Source organism: Pleurodeles waltl, chromosome 3_1, assembly GCF_031143425.1.
Source record: "Pleurodeles waltl isolate 20211129_DDA chromosome 3_1, aPleWal1.hap1.20221129, whole genome shotgun sequence".
Classification (NCBI taxonomy): Eukaryota; Metazoa; Chordata; class Amphibia; order Caudata; family Salamandridae; genus Pleurodeles; species Pleurodeles waltl.
In genome coordinates this window covers 1,667,604,150-1,667,620,322 of record NC_090440.1, presented here as the reverse complement: position 1 = coordinate 1,667,620,322, position 16,173 = coordinate 1,667,604,150, and positions in this window count along the sequence as shown.

Below are 16,173 nucleotides of genomic sequence, written 5' to 3'. Positions count from 1 at the left end.
AACTAAAGTGCAGTTGTCCTATGATTAGTAATTAGTTTGGGGATTGCTGGGGAAGGTGTATCAGCTGCAGTATATGATAATTTTTTCGAAGGGCTTACTTTTTGTTCAGATTTAAGGGGTTTGAACGTTTGGGGCCTTTGAATCTCCTTGGTGCTATATCAGATGTATTAAAACAAATCAGACATATTGGTAAGCAATGGTTACACACATTGACCAACAAAAGGTCAATGATATTGTGAAATGTTTCCACCCTCTGCTGAGAATCCATTGACATTACCTCCTTTTTTTTCCAGCTCCAGTTTCATAAAGGTCGGATTCACTCAGCTTGGTGCAATGTCACTAGCAAAAGGATAACTGTGGTGGACTGAAGCAATTTTGTTGCATGATTCTGGTTAAAGTGTCAAAGACATCCTAAATTAGCATAAAATAAGCAAGATGACAGTACAAACTCCTGCAGATTCCCCAAATTAATGGGCATATCGAAGGACACTTAAACATACAGAGTTAAATATTTGAGTATATGTCAGGAAATGAAGAAGTCTGTTAAATGGCATTTATTTAAATTTCTTAATTCCTACAAAAAGTGTTGCAAAATCCATTAATGGGCAGTAATTTTATATCTGGTAATGTGTGGTGTGTGTTTAGTGAATGCAGTGGTAATTATAGTGATGTTTTCTGGATCCAAGACAGATAGAAGCAAGGTGCTGTTTACCTTATAGACAACACTAAAGTGACCGAACAGGCTAGGAGTTTCCATAGTTGACTGGGCTTCTGACTGGTCAGAGGGGATAACCAGGACAGTAGGGCAACCTTGAGAGAGTAGGTTGTCAAGGAGGACTAAAAACTGATTTGTTGTGGGTCAATTAATTGGTTGTCGTAACCATGCTATGTCATTTAAAAGTGTCTTTATATATACCCACCAAACCTTTATACTTAAGATTATCCAGTCCAAATGAAAGTCGATTCCCACAAGTGTTCCTACTCTGCAGTAAGACTTATTTATTTAATTGCCAAAATATTTTAATAGGACGAGGACAGTTTTACAAAAATTAGACCTGGGTCCACACTATATTCACTGGGCAATGAACAACTAACAAATGCTGACAGTGAGAGTCATAGTTAATGAGAAGCTGCATCCAATTGGGATAGGCACAAGACTGGGCTGCCCACTCTCATCCCTTCTCTTTGACCTTATGTTGGAACCCTTGGTCAATGCTATAAGAAGTAGGTAAAACATTAGCGGTGTCCCGGTAGGGAAAGACATCTTCAAATTGGAATAATACTCCACAGAAGGGCCCTAACAAAAATAATCACATGTAGCAATTAAATTCAATAAGAGTATTCCAATTACTCATTCAAGAATACTTCTTTCAAAAATCGGTTGTATCAATTGTGGCACTACAAGAAGTGCTTGGGAGCTATAAGCCAGACCATGTGCACTTAACACTTGAGAATTTGACTCAGGGTTCTTTGTTGCACCACTTACAGGAATCATTATCCCTGAGAAAGCTCTTTTTGAGGAGAGAAATGTGTTGGCTGGAAGTCCAATGGTGAATTGTTTCTGAATTATTAAGTAACGTTTTAACAGATACAGCCAATCTTTAAAAGATTCCTTCTTGAATTACTAATTGGAATATTCTTATTAAATTTACTTGATACACGAGACTCTCTTTGTTGGTGCCTCTCTGTGGAGTAGTATTCTGAACTAAGAAGCAGTGGGCACTTAGATAGTGGAGGTGGGTGCAACTGACAGCAACAGTAGACTGTTTGGATTGTGTAGTGGAATATGCCAAGGACTGTCCAAACATCTTCAAATTGACAATATTTGCTGATGATGTTCTGCTTTCCTTAATAGACCTATCAGAGTCTTTATTACAGCTCTTGGGGTGCTTCAGGCCTTCCCAGCAATTTCCAATTGTAAGATAAATATACCTGATTGGGATGCAGTCTTCTTGCAGCCGTCCTGGGCGATCTAAACCAATTTCACTGTCCTATCCCCATATCCTGGACATGGAATAAACAAGAAAGCCACTGAATCATGAGAAAGAGACAGATCCAAAGCCCAAGATCTAACAATACGAGCATTCCAATTTACAGTGAAAACGCAAATGGTGTTAAAAGAAACATAACTATAAAACAGTGATCAAATGTACTTGACTTCCAGACATTTTGTTGTCCACTTTGCAAATTTTACACAGAATCTTGGTGCCACATTAGTAGATTTGATCAATGTGTGAATGGTCTTGTATGTAAAGACATTTAACTTTTCTCACAGTAAATTGGAGTGCTCTTATTGTTAGAAGTCCAACTCCAAAACATGAGTAAAGTGAGAAAAGAAACTACACCTCCCTTTTTTATTGCTTTAGATCATAACTAAAGCACACATACTGAGTGAAGTACCTTGGCACTAGGGGGGGATCCTCTGAATTCAAAAGCCCAAATAGGGCCTTATACCTTCATGACTAACAGCTAGGGGCTCATCAATTTCCTGAATTTGAGGAGGTCTCCCTTTCTCTGGACCTCTAATGGGAGCCTGCTAGAGAGTCTGGCCACAGCAACGTAGAAGGTTCTCCTGTCAAGAGTCGTCCTTCTACACTTTGGCACATTTATCACAAACTGCCCTTATAGAACGAAGATTTTTCTTAGGATCGTAACTGGAGAAACTGTAAAAAAGGGGATTGATTTACCTTCCAAAAATTACTTTAAGTACCATGCATAAGGACTTGAACTTCTCCCTTTGTATCAGCAGCACAGTGATGCTATAAAACTTGAGGGGGCCCACCTGCCAAATAAATGGAGGGCATCAACCACACTCTGGACCCACTCAGGAACTCTCGGGCCAGGGGGCCTGTCGCTCATGGACAGTGCCAGAGTGGGCCCTCTAGAGCTCCAGGGCTGACGGGGGCTATGGTTACCCCACTGTACTGGCAGCTAGTGAAACGTCTCCAGCCTTTGCAAGCTTGAGTCAAACCTTCTACTATTCAGAACCATTCTTGCTGCCTCATTCTGGATTAACTGCAATTTAGTAATAGATACAGCTGGCAAATCCAAATACATGGCATTTCAATATCGCAGGCTCTCTGACACAAATGCAATTGCATGTATGTTTAAATGTAAATAGGCAGAGGATCTGTTTAAAAAAACAAAAGTGAAACAAATTTGTCTGTTCACTAATTAATAATGCTGAGTCAAATTTGATAGCAAGTTCTTCACCAGCTTGACTGGTGTGGGTGACTGTCGCAGAATGGAATGCCAAACATTCAAGTTCCACATTGGCGACCTACAAAAGTGCAGAAGGAATTCAGCTTTGCCACAATTGAACAAAAGATAGCCCTCTATCAACCACTGCTGGATTTTAGCCAGGTAAGTATTAAAATATGCAGCTATTACCATTAGATCACCATCACTGGTGAATAAAGTGTGCATTTCATCAACATGTATAAAAGCCAATAAGCTAAATGATTGAATCAGCCATGCAAGTGGTGTAAAATGTGTATTAAACAAGAGTGGTGAAAGCATCAACCCCTGTGGAACTGCACAAAACATATTTTTATTTTGAGACAGATAAGATCCAATTTTTTTCTGGATTTCTCTTTTCTTTAGCAAACTATGGAGCCATCTCCATGCTGTCTCTTTCATCCTAATACTTGGTGGTCTAACATGTCGAAAGCAGTGGACAAATCCAGTAACATCAACACTAATGAAATATCTTTATCAGCTAGGTGTCGCAGATCATCAAGAACAGCAGTCAGTACTGATTCAGTTCTGCATACAAAACCAGCCGGCATAGAATGTAGCAAATTTTTGGATTCAACAAACTACCCCTTCAAGTAATTTTGTCAAATACGGTAGTTGGGAGACTGGTTTAGAGCAAAGGTTCCTTTAATAGATGGATGATCTTTTTTTTTTTAAATCATATTAGACGATGTTGGTGTTTAAAGAAGTCCTGATAATTCTCTGAACATTATGATGAGTTACAGTTAGCAATTCTTTGTGGAATTTTGCAGGAATAACATAGCTTCCCGGTCTGTCTACTCTCTTTTATTAGCTTTCGGCATTTGTCTTTGTCAATGGCTTCTAGATGAGTGAACTTAATGACTCCTACTTCTGTTTTACATTGTGTAAAGTTCGGTGCACTCCTCATGGCGCTGATAATGGCTGAGCTTTGCCCTTCCTTGGTTTATTTTTATTGTATTTATTTAAGTTAATTTGTAAAGTGCATGGTTACCTAAAAAAGGTTTCCCCGCACTAGCAGCCTCACTAACCCACCAAAGTCATTGAAACCATAGGAGACAATTATTAGGAGGGTGAAAACAACCATGTTTTAAGCAGCTTACGAATGGCAGTCACGGATTTACACTTTCTGAATGATTGTCTCAAACGTTTCCATAGTTCTGGTCCCCACTACATTTATGCATATAGCATAAAGCTTTGAATTGAGCCCAACATTCAACTGGCAGCAGTGAAGTGTACTTAGCAAACTGGCTGATGCCCTTAATTGGGATAGATGAAGAAGAAGACGTGCAGCCTCTTTCTGTACGGTCTGAAACCGTTTCAGCAAAGAGGTAGCAGCCCCTAGGTATAGAATATATCCATAGTCCAGTCTAGAAATTACATGAGCCTGAACTACTGTTTTTGGGCACACCAAGACTTTCCTTAGCCACTTAAGGATACCAAAACAGGTACCCACTCCCTGCTGATTTTCCGGCTCCTAGACAGCTGATCATTGAGCCAAACTCCTAGATTTTTTACCACCTGGAATGATGATAGAGAAGGACCCAAAGCAGATGGTCACAAATGAGGGCCTCACGGTTGGGTTTGGTTTACCACCAGCAGAACCTCCATTTTGTCCCCATTTAAGTTAAGTGAATTACCATTCATCCACAATGAAACTTGGCCAAGGCAGCTTTTAAGAGATTCTGCCCTGTGGTCATCCTGAGATGATAAGGATACCACAATTTGTGTGTCATCTGCATGTGAGAATAATGTCAGCCCATAGGATTCAACAATCTCCGCTAAAGGTCTCACATACAGGTTAAAGAGTAGGGAGCTCAAAGTCAGACCCTGTGGCACGCCGGCCAATAGGTAGCGAGGCTTTGACCTATGATGACCTGAGTACACCTGAAAGGTGCAATCTTGTAAGAAGGGACTCAGCCACACCAGGGCTGTGCCCACACACCCATATTTCCTAGTCTGGTCAATAAGATGGAATGACTCACAGTGTCGAAAGTGGCACTGAGATCCAAGAGAATCAGTCGTGTGGTACCCCCTTTATCTAATTGGCAGCACAGATATTCAGTGCTGCCCAGGAGGGCTGACTCCATGCTATGGCCAGGCCTAAATCCTGACTGTGAAGAATGTAGTAAACCATTTGCTTCGATGTAGGACGAGAGCTGAATATTAACATGTTTCTCCAACGCCTTAACCAGTGTGGGTAGGAGTGATATAGGCCTATAGTTTGACCATACCAGAGGTTCCAAGTTTTTTTTTCATTAATGGTGTAACTGATGCACGCTTCCAAGCAGGCGGAACAATACCTTCCAACAAAGAGTAATTTAACAATTGAGTAACTTGCTTCAAGGCTGCTGCGCAAGGTTGCCCAGTAGTAAGGGGGGCAAGCGGCAAGTGGAGAACCTGATCTGATGGTTCCAAGCAGTGAACTAAATAAAGTGACATCTAAAGGCTGAAAGAGGTTCAGTGCACAAATAGGTATGAGGCAACTTCAGAAGAATTTAGCAGAAGGGTCCCCCACAAATGATGTCTGAATGTCTCCCACTATCTTAAGAAAACAATAAACAAAGAAATTGGCAATTTGGTTGCATCTTGTCTCAGATTGTTCACCTATTTGCTGCCCTGGCACCTGTTTCATCTCTTTCATTACATGGAACAATGCATTTGACATATTGGTGGAAATTACAACGTTATCATAGTATGGGCTGCTTTGGACCTATTTGGGATTTTTTATTTTCACTATTCCAATGTAGCCAGCTCTATTTGGCCTCCGAATTATAATCCCTTCTCTAAATATATTCACACTTTTGGCTTGGAGTCTAAGAATACCCATGGCAGCTCAATTTCTAGATTGGAAATAGCACTGAAAACGTACCCAAAAAAATACAAATAAGATATGCAAATTGGAGACTCGAGGGGTAACCAGGACACCTGCCTAAAATTAGATGTCTAGCACGTGATTCTAAAAAATGTTGTCATTGGATATATTTTAGAAAAAGATGTTTCAATTCAATATTTTGATCCACTTGCTCTCCAACACGATTGCATTTGGATCTTGGCATTTCTATTTAAATATATAATTATTAAACTATATTTTCTTCCTCATGCAGCATGCTCGTTCTTGAGTTTTTTCCATTGTTATTAGCGATGTATTTTAATGGATGTTTTTTATTTTTATATGTAAAATCTATGTAAGAAGAAGGAAGCAGCAGAGGATCTCAATGATTCATGAATTCTGGAAAATGTTATTCAGCAATGAACATTTTTGATACAAGACTCGTTATAAATGTAATCTTCACTTTTGTCTTTCCAACTTACCAGAAGAAGAGGATGTGCAAAGTTACAGACTAGTTTTTGCAACCTACGTAAAGGTCTATGGACAATTTTGGTAAGTTTTATAGACTGCAATGTGACCACTTTATGACACCACTACGAAAATCATGACTTTTGAAACAATGTATGTAATATCTGTCTTCTCATAATGCCATGAAGTGAAGACATGTACTTTGCAGAAAACACAATGGGACCTCAGTCAATTTGTTTCTGTGTGTGTATTTCAGTAGGTATTGCCTAGCAAAATGTGCTAGGGGATACTGTTTGAAAAAGAGTAAGACGTGCGTTGTTTTCTGCACTAGTGAAAACAACACAAGGTGTGGTATTGGATTTTTCTGAGAGTGAAATCAATGCTTGTACTTTAGACAGGCCTGTCAATATGGTGTTATTTTTCATTGGGCTGCAAGTGTGGGCAAAAAGCTTCAAAAAATATATTACACTTACAGAGAAAAAACCTTGCACACATTTTTTAGGATGGCATTATATGTCAAATGTGCAAAAAGTGTGGCTCGTGCTCCACAGATCACAACTAGCTGTATACTAGCGTGAAAATGACCCCACTATCCAGAGTCTAATCTTCAAATGGGTAACGAAAAACGTGGAAACTTTGCAACGTTTGTGAAAAGTAAAAAGCAGAAGCTGTGCAAAATGTTGCTGAAAAAAAATGGCACACATTAAGGGCCAGATGTACATAGAGACTGGTTTGTGATTACCAAACAGCAAATGTTTGCAATTCGCTATTTGGTAATCGCAAACACTCATGTACCAATGTGTGTTTCACACATTGTGCGATTCCCAAAGGGTCTCAAATAGACCTACCTCATTAATGTTCATGAGGTAGATAGCAACTTGAGATCCAGTGGGAATCTCTAAAATCACAGGGATGGTGGCCTACTGGGGTAATCTAACCACCATGTTATGAATGTCAATTCACCAAAATGCCAGGGGTAGCAGAAGTGACATCACATGCATGTTGACCTCCACTTTCACTCACACACACATACTTACACATACACACACATACACATTTATAAACAAACTTTCACTAGCAAGTATGCACACAACAGACATTTAAAAGCATTTCTTACTTAGCTCAGCTGCCATGGAAGGGCATATTTAAGCTAATTGTACTCAATTTTTAATACACTAATAGTGAATATTATTATTTATTATTATTCTTCACTATTAGTGTGATAAACAATTGACAAAAATACAAAGAGAGTGGAGGCTCAACTGAAGGAGGAGTTGCCACTGTTTTCCTGGCACTATATCTGCCACCTCTGAGGCCAGGGGTCGCAAAGGAAGTGCCAGGGGTCACAAAGGGCAAGCCAAGGATCGCAGATGCGACCCCTGGTAACCCCCAAATGATGTCCATGCACCATGTCTGTGACCACTTTTAAACAAAGCAAACTTCTTTTTTTTTTTAAATGCAGCTCCTTTTTCTTAAAGGAAAATGGGATGCATTTCAAATTGAAAAGTTTTCTTTTAATTTTTTAAGAGCAGGCAGCGATCCATGGGAAAACATTCTCAAAGGGGAAGGGGTCCCCTGAGGACCTCTTCCCCATTGCGAATGGGCTACCAACAACTTGAAGTTGGTGGTAAAATGCGAATGTTTTGCGACCACATTTCAGTCGCAAAAACATTCATGCATACAACTGCAGTTTAGTATTAGAAAGAGATGCCCTAAACACGCCCTTTCCGAATACCGCATAGAAAACCCAATTTGTGATTCCGTAATACATAATAGAATCACAAATGGCGCTTGGTACTTTTAAAAAATGCTCTGAAAATTAGACCATTTGTGACCTCAAAAAAGCTTTGTACATCTGGCCCTGAGCCCGGAACAGTATAGTGGGACTTAATTGAGTGAAGTGGAAAAGGAGCACGCATTGACTTTCTGCAAGAACGCTTCTGCCTCTGGCAGGGCTCCTTTGGCAATCTAAAATATTTGACATTTTGCATTCTAGACCTTTTTTTTTAGTTTATCTGTACCGGACATTCTGGCCCACTGACTACCTCTACAGCACAGAATGGCACGTACAAAACCAGTTTGTACTAGAGCCTCGTTTTCTTCTTTAATAAGTAATAAAGGTTATATTTTAAACTTACCTGAGTGTTTGTGATCATGTTTGGAGAAAGTCAGGTTAGGTTAAGAGGCTGATGGCAAATGATAAATTCAGGTATGTAATGAAGATAAAACCGATATTAATAGGCGGCTGAATACTTAGTTTTTCATTAAAATCGTATCTCCTGCCACTGCACAAAAACGTACTTGGTCCTTGTGCATGTCGATTCTGCTTGGCTCCTTTTTCTTTTTCATTACTTTTGAAGGATGGAGTTTTATAAGTGGTAAAGGTGAAATAGTGTAAGTTGTATGTATCATAGAGGGAGTATGTATTAAGGCATGATTAAGGCTTGATTTACCACATGATTTCGTTCAAAACTGACACTTTGGGTAAAACTTTGAAGTTGCAGCGAGTAAACTAACATAATTGTCCAGGTCTGGCTGTACCATGCGCCAATCTGAAATTGTCTCCAATAAAGGAATAGAAGGGTATCGACAAGGGCCTTCCCCACCCAAACCTACTTAAAGATATAAGGGCCTTGGCTGAGTAGTGGATTGTGTGGCAGGTCTCATTGCCAGAGAACAAAGGGTACTCAAGCACATTATACTTTGTGGGTCGTCCCTGCAGATTTGCATTCTTCTCAGTTGTGGCCATCTACGAGGTACAGGGCTGGTCTGCTCATTAATTCTTACCTATTTGTGGACTGCAACAGCGTGGCTAGGGCTCATGGGAGCTCAGTGGGTGCCAGAGCTAGCCCTCTAGAAGTTTGTGAATAGGGTTAGTTCAGTCCCACATGGTGCTAACCCCGGTAGGAGCACACCAGTGATGTGTTCCTTCTAGTGCTCTTATGTGTTGCTACCCTAATCAGCCCATTTCACTCCACACCAATGGGCAGCAATCGATGAACAGACCAGCCTTACACTTGGTGGTCACCCCCAGTTGGGAAGAATGCAAATCTGCAGACATTACCAAAAATCTATAATGCAGAGACGTACCCCGTATTCTGTCATTGTGAGACCTACAGACCCCACTATTCAGCCTGTAGCAATCTGGACTTGGTCCCTGACGCTCGATGCGAAAAATGCAATGCCTACAGGAAACAACTACGTCCCCTACCTGCATGGTGCACCCTTTGTCAAACAGCTTGATTAGTGTAAGTCTACATCTCCTATTCCCCTCCTTACTCACAATTCCCCAGACTGCTCTTTAAAAAAGAACCAGAAAAATACAGTAGCTCGACGCCATGGTTGGAGAACCAGGGTCTGCCAACGTCAGTGACCTGTTCCTCTCTCACAATTTGACTTTCTTATTTTTCTGCATGTCATCGGTTCGGTGTGTGCTAACAGATTCCGAGTACGATTTGTTTCGGGGCACTAACTTTTAAAACAAGATGGACAGCAACTTTTGATTAAAGAGGTGCAGCACTTGCAATGCAACGCAAATCACATCTGGATTCCGGTCAAATGGCAGATGGGCAGCTCAGTAGAATCAGCACGGTTTAAAAATCATCCCGTGTCATACAATATGTCAATATATGTAATATACAAGCTGCACCTATATTGTATTGTTTCACGAGGGTCGGGGGTTAGTACACTTATTATTTTTTTTTTTTACAAGTACTCAGCCACTCCCCCACCCCCTTCCATTTGTATTTTTGCTTCAGCTTAATTTGTGATGCCTTCTTTCTAGAAGGATCGCGTTTGGGCTAAGTACTGCATCATCTCATTTTCCACTGTGCTTGATCTAGCCTGACCTAATTTGTGGTACCGGAAGACCTCGTTTTGCTCAATGCTCATTTCAGCTGGATCTTATTTGTACTCGGTGCTTCATAACCATAGTTTGCCCTAGTCTTAGTCTAGCCCCATCCTAGACTGGCATAATGTGAGGTTCTGCACATCATCACTATCCTAGATCTTCTTGACATCACTTTGCACTAACTTGGGTCTTTTTAGATCTGAAGTAAAAAATGACACTATACAATAAATACATTTTATTATCTTTGGGTTAAGATAGAACATGTGCAGAAGCTGCAGTAAGAAATTTACATGGCATAGAAAGTGGTGATAATGAAACATGATTGGTAAATGGAAAATCCAGTAGCTGATCAAATATTGCTTACTGAAGATGAATGAAATAGTGCCTATTGCACACGGATAAAATACTGCCAATTGTTAAAATCTAATCTGATTGGTTATTAAGGCTGCTAAATGTTAACCACCAATGGTTTATGTGCTTGTTTATAAGAAATTAAGCAGTCCAAAAGTTAGGGCATTTAGATAAATAAAAAAAAAATAAGATCAGCCCTGACCTTATCTTAAAGTGCAAGAAATTATATTGTGCTCAGTTGTACTTAGCACTTGCAGCATTTCTCAGCAACGGTGATGCTGTACAGGCGGTCTTAATATGCCATTACAGTTCAGCAAGACTAGAATCTGATGAGGTGATATCCTTGACAAAGTGATAGTTTACCACTGGCTGGATTTCTCCAGAATAAGGTCAATGCATTTCTGCTGCAACCGATTTGAACTCTGGCAGTACTTGCTTTGTGTTGTGCCCCACCATTTAGGTCTGCTTTGCTTTGTTGTTTTGTTTGTGCACACTTTCGTCTCTGCCAATATAATCGCTGTTGGGTTCATGAATGCTGCACCTTCTCAACATGTCTGCTTTCTCTGGCATAACAGCCATTGCTCTGCTATTAGTTCAGCTTTCATCTGCCTAACAGGTGTAATTGATAACCCTATAGTATGTTATGTATGTTTCTAAGATGTTTTATTCAATCTCTATTAATCAGCCCCAACTCTATGGCAAGGTTCCACCCCAAATCAATACCCTGTGTGTAGTCAACATCTGACACATGAATATAGCAGCATGCAACGTTTGCAAGCAGTCTTTAGAGCCTATTTTGGAGCATGTCTCCATTTGACATTCATGGCCTGCCCCTGAAAATTAAAATCTTTACAGGGACAAGTCCTCTTATTACTAAAAAGTTCATTAATCCGACTGCCTGACTTTCTTTAGTTGGCTGCCTCTTTTGTATACCTATCAATCTTCCGCTAATAAGGACTTTTCCTGTTATTTCATTTCACGTTTTGCTCTAACAGTACAGCCATGATGCAGCAGCAGTTTCCCATCGGACGCCACATAAAGTCTTGCTTCCACATCAAATCACAAGCCCCTAGTTACAGAATTACACTATTTTGCATATCCTGAGCAAAAGCTACCGAACGTTTATTGAAATGTTATGCTTAGTAATTGTATAACTGAGGAAGTTGAAGGAATGTTAAACTGCTTCAACAAATAGTGTATACCATCCAGCTCACTTAAATTGGGCATCTTGGAGTCTACATCCACCTTGTGTTGAGAGTTTTCAAGAGGGAGATACAGCGGGATTGCCATCTGACCTAAAGAACCATTGCACTAAATGTCGGACATCGCAGATCTAGGAATCCCTATTCCCAGACCAAACCCACTTAGCCTAACCTCCCTGCCTGCAACCCCATGGCCTACAATATGACAGCCAACTGTGTCAGCAAGGCAGACAGAAACAGTTGGGGAATCAGCACTTCATAATCTGCTGCATCACAGATCAGAGGAGAAAAATTCAAATTCAATATCCTTCATTATTAAGCTTTATTTCGGCAATTGCCATAGAAGCAGATATAACACAGGTTAAAACAGTAGATCATTAAAACATTAAAAGAAAACCATAAAATAGTGAAATAAAAATAGATTAAAAAAATAGATTAAAAAAGACATAAAATAAGGACTAGGAGTAAATGGGGGTGACAATGCAGCAATTTAAAATATAAGGCAAAGTTAATTCCAAAGCACCTAGACATAATTTGCATTAAAGCATACGCTGGAGGACCATATTCCAAAGCAGCACATAGTATTAAAGGCTCTGATAAGCCGCAAAATACAACGTGTGTAGAAGCCAATTTTGAACACTAGGCGTTAAGCAGTAGCAAAGGGGTCCTTTCCAGGCTATGCCTCTACATGTATGTGTGGAAGCGTGAGCCAGTGAATACAATTGGGCAGGTGGTGTCTGCCCTGAATATCCTAGTTGCAACTTTATAGTCCCTAATGCCTAAAATGTGACACAGTGGTAGAATCCACTCCCACCTATGTACATGATGTTGTAGGCAAAAATACAGGTTATTGTCTACAGTTTCCTTTGCCTCAGGGCAAAAGGGACAACTCAGGTCAGGTTCAGCAGCATCGCTGGGACGTTGCCACCTCGCAGAAAAGGATCAAAGCGGCAATGCCCCATCGCGGAGCTTGATATAAAGAAATCTGGCAGATGACAACTCAATTGCATCCATATATAATCTTCTAGATGCGAAGTTTCATTAAATTCCAGAAAAACCAAAGTCTGGGTACTGGTCCCCTCAGTCCTTTGCACCCTACCGCCTGCGTGTCTCCAATACAACTCCACAGAACAATGTTTCTGGATGATCCCACATATTTCTGCACCCAATCTCTTCAGGACTGTACCTAATAAACCCCAACCATGTGATCCTGGTGGCCCCAGGAAGTTTTAGGATTTCTTCCAGGTGCAGACGAAAAGGCAATAAGTCCACTGAGGACCAGATCCTCCTCCAGTACAATAGGGGTCTGAGCTTTACTCTTAGGGCTAGAGGTTGAATACCCAGCTCTAATCCGAGTGGCAATAATGGAGTGCTGGCAGGAAGATTGGTGAGGATTCTGAGAAAAGTATTTTCCATTAGTTCCATGTCATTGACATTGCCATGCGCCCAGAGTTCCCAACCATATAAAGATCACCCCAGAGCTTGCAAATTTTAAATAAAAAAGCAAGACCCCTTCAAGACTCTCAGAATACCACCAGTGTGATGTTCTAATCTAAGTTTACACGTTTGAATCTGGGATCACCAGCCAAAATGCTGTTTGAGGGTGAGCCCTAGGTATTTGAAGGTACAGACCCTCTTCAATGGAGGTATCTAATCTTCTGGCAAGGTTTCAATTACATATATTTGGCTTTATTAGGGCTGATATCCAACCCTCTCTGCTTGTAGAAGGTACCAAATTGGTCCTGCAAATTTTGTATACCCATTGGGGATCTGAGACCAGTAGGGTGTCATCTGCGAAAAGTAGCGCCGGGACGTTCCTGCTAGCTAGGCATGGGGCATCATGCTTGCACTGCTCTATAATGGTTACCAGGTCTTTCATATCTAACAAAAACAAAGTGGGGGCTAAGACACACCCCTGTCTCACCCCGAGACACTGGGGTGGGATCTGTCAACTCCCCAGCAGAGCCACACCTAACCTTCCCATATTGGGATGAAGCCTCCTGAACAGATCAACAACATTATTCGGGCCCCCATATTGGTGAAAACTGCCCACAAACCCTCTCGAGGAACTAAATCAAAGGCCGACTGAAGTTTGACAAAAATTACATAGAGGCGCCCACCCCCAAGTTGTACTAGGAGCACTTGGTCAAGGGTGCTTGTCCCTACCCTAAATCCAGCTTTGAGAGGAGTCAGCACCCCTACATCCTTGATCCAAGCCTGGAGCCTGCTCAAGAGAATCTGACGAAGAGCTTTGCGAGCTGTTGATAAGGCTAATAAGGTATTAATTAGAGGGGGCAGTCTTAAGGCCCTTCTTGTAAATTGGAACAATTTCAACCCCTGCCCTAGTCTGTGGCATGGTAAGCCCAATCATGATCTTATTGAAGAGAAGCACAAAATATGGTCTCCAAATCCACTTCTCGGCTATAAATAAGTCCCCAGGCACCTTATCAAGCCCGGCGCTTTCCCTGGTGTAATCCAATCAATTGCCACAGAAACATCACTTTCTGTGATAGGACTAGAACCACAATCTATGTGGTGGAATGGAACCACATGCAGGCAGACTGCCAGATGATTGGCTCTCCTTTGCCAATTCCCCTGGGGCAGCCAGGCCTGCTACATGTGTTACCAAGGTCAACTTGGTTCAGTATTGAGGTGATGGTTGGAACCAAGCCCAGCTCATTTGCCCCTACATCTTGTGCATATAGGCCAGAGAAGTGTTGAACCCAAGCAGCAGCTGATATATTGCTACAGAGGGAGGCAGCGGGGTCTGGGCCCTTGTTGGCCACAGTTTGCCAGAAGGAACAATGGTCTTTCCCCTAAGATACAGACAGCAATGCCTCCCATCTAGCCAGGTCATGGTCTCATTTGGTCCTACCCAGTACAGCTTTATAAAAGGCTCTGCATTCCTAGATTTTAGCACTAATCCCCCCTGAATGGTTGCCATTCGGGCCAGCCTTGCTGCCCAACATGCCTCTGTATAACATTTACCCGCATCAACCTGTCAATTTCCACGTCCAAAAGTATTAGGTGTTCAAAACACACAACTACTACTGATCTTCAAAATACAGTACAGTACTAACCTCCTTCTTTATATGATGGTCACAGTCTCATGTCCAGGGATTTTCAGGGTGTCTTATCCAAGCACTTGTATGAAACTGGTCACACAAGGACATAAGCAGGCATTTTTTTAGAGCTGCCTCACGCAGAAACCTCCCCACAAAGATCCACATGGCCAGGAAAAGCATAATACAATGCAATCCTAAAAATTATTGGCTACATAAGGCCCAGGGTTACTAAACAATGAAATACATCCCTTACAAGCAAAACAAATCTATCTTCCCATCCAGTTCATGGTAACACAGCCCTTATATCCATATGCAAATGACCAAACTTTTGCACTGTTCTGACCCTCCTAGAACTGCAGCCACAGACAAGAAAAACATTTTACATCTCAGTATGTGGTACACAAACCCTCAGTACTCCAGAGATTGTTCTGCTCCACAAAACACTTTTTGAAAGGCAGGTGACGCTTGACAACCAAATGCACATTGGTTCCACAGACAATCAAAATCCCCAAACCCTAGAGTCATACCCTTCCTCCATTGGTGTCAGAACAGTTTTGAGAGTGAGGCCGCTGGCCAGTGCCTTCAACTCACTAAAGACATAGGATTGTGAAGAATCCAAATGCTACCTGTAGTGCTAATAGAGGATTCCCCTTTAGTTCAAGGAGGGAGTAGTTTCAGATCCAATGCTGCATTTTTCAGCCCATGTGAAGAAATAAAAGGCAATATAAAATGTACAGTACAGATTTATGTCCCAAAATTTGTTCTTGGATCGAAATTCCAACTGTTGCACTTTTCACAGCACAAGATTTGTCAGGTAAAACCTGGCAGCATTCGTAAGTGGAAAAAACATAATATGATGTGTTTCAGTATTTTGCATCTCAGAACAAAGGCATCTATTATTACAGAGTTATTCCTCATTTGGAGGTTTACAAATTGCAATGGACAGGTAATACCACACCTGGAAATTGCCACACAGAATCTATATTTACAATGGGGCATGCTGGTAATTCCCATAAATAACAGGTCTAAAATTGTCGCAGATGTGTTGAGACAGGCCCTCCTGGCCATAGAGGATTTTTTGTTGACATATCTCATTGAAATGTTAACCTGCAGGAGTACAGTCATAGAAATCCTTGATAAGCTGTCTCTGGAGCTCCCAAGAACAAATAT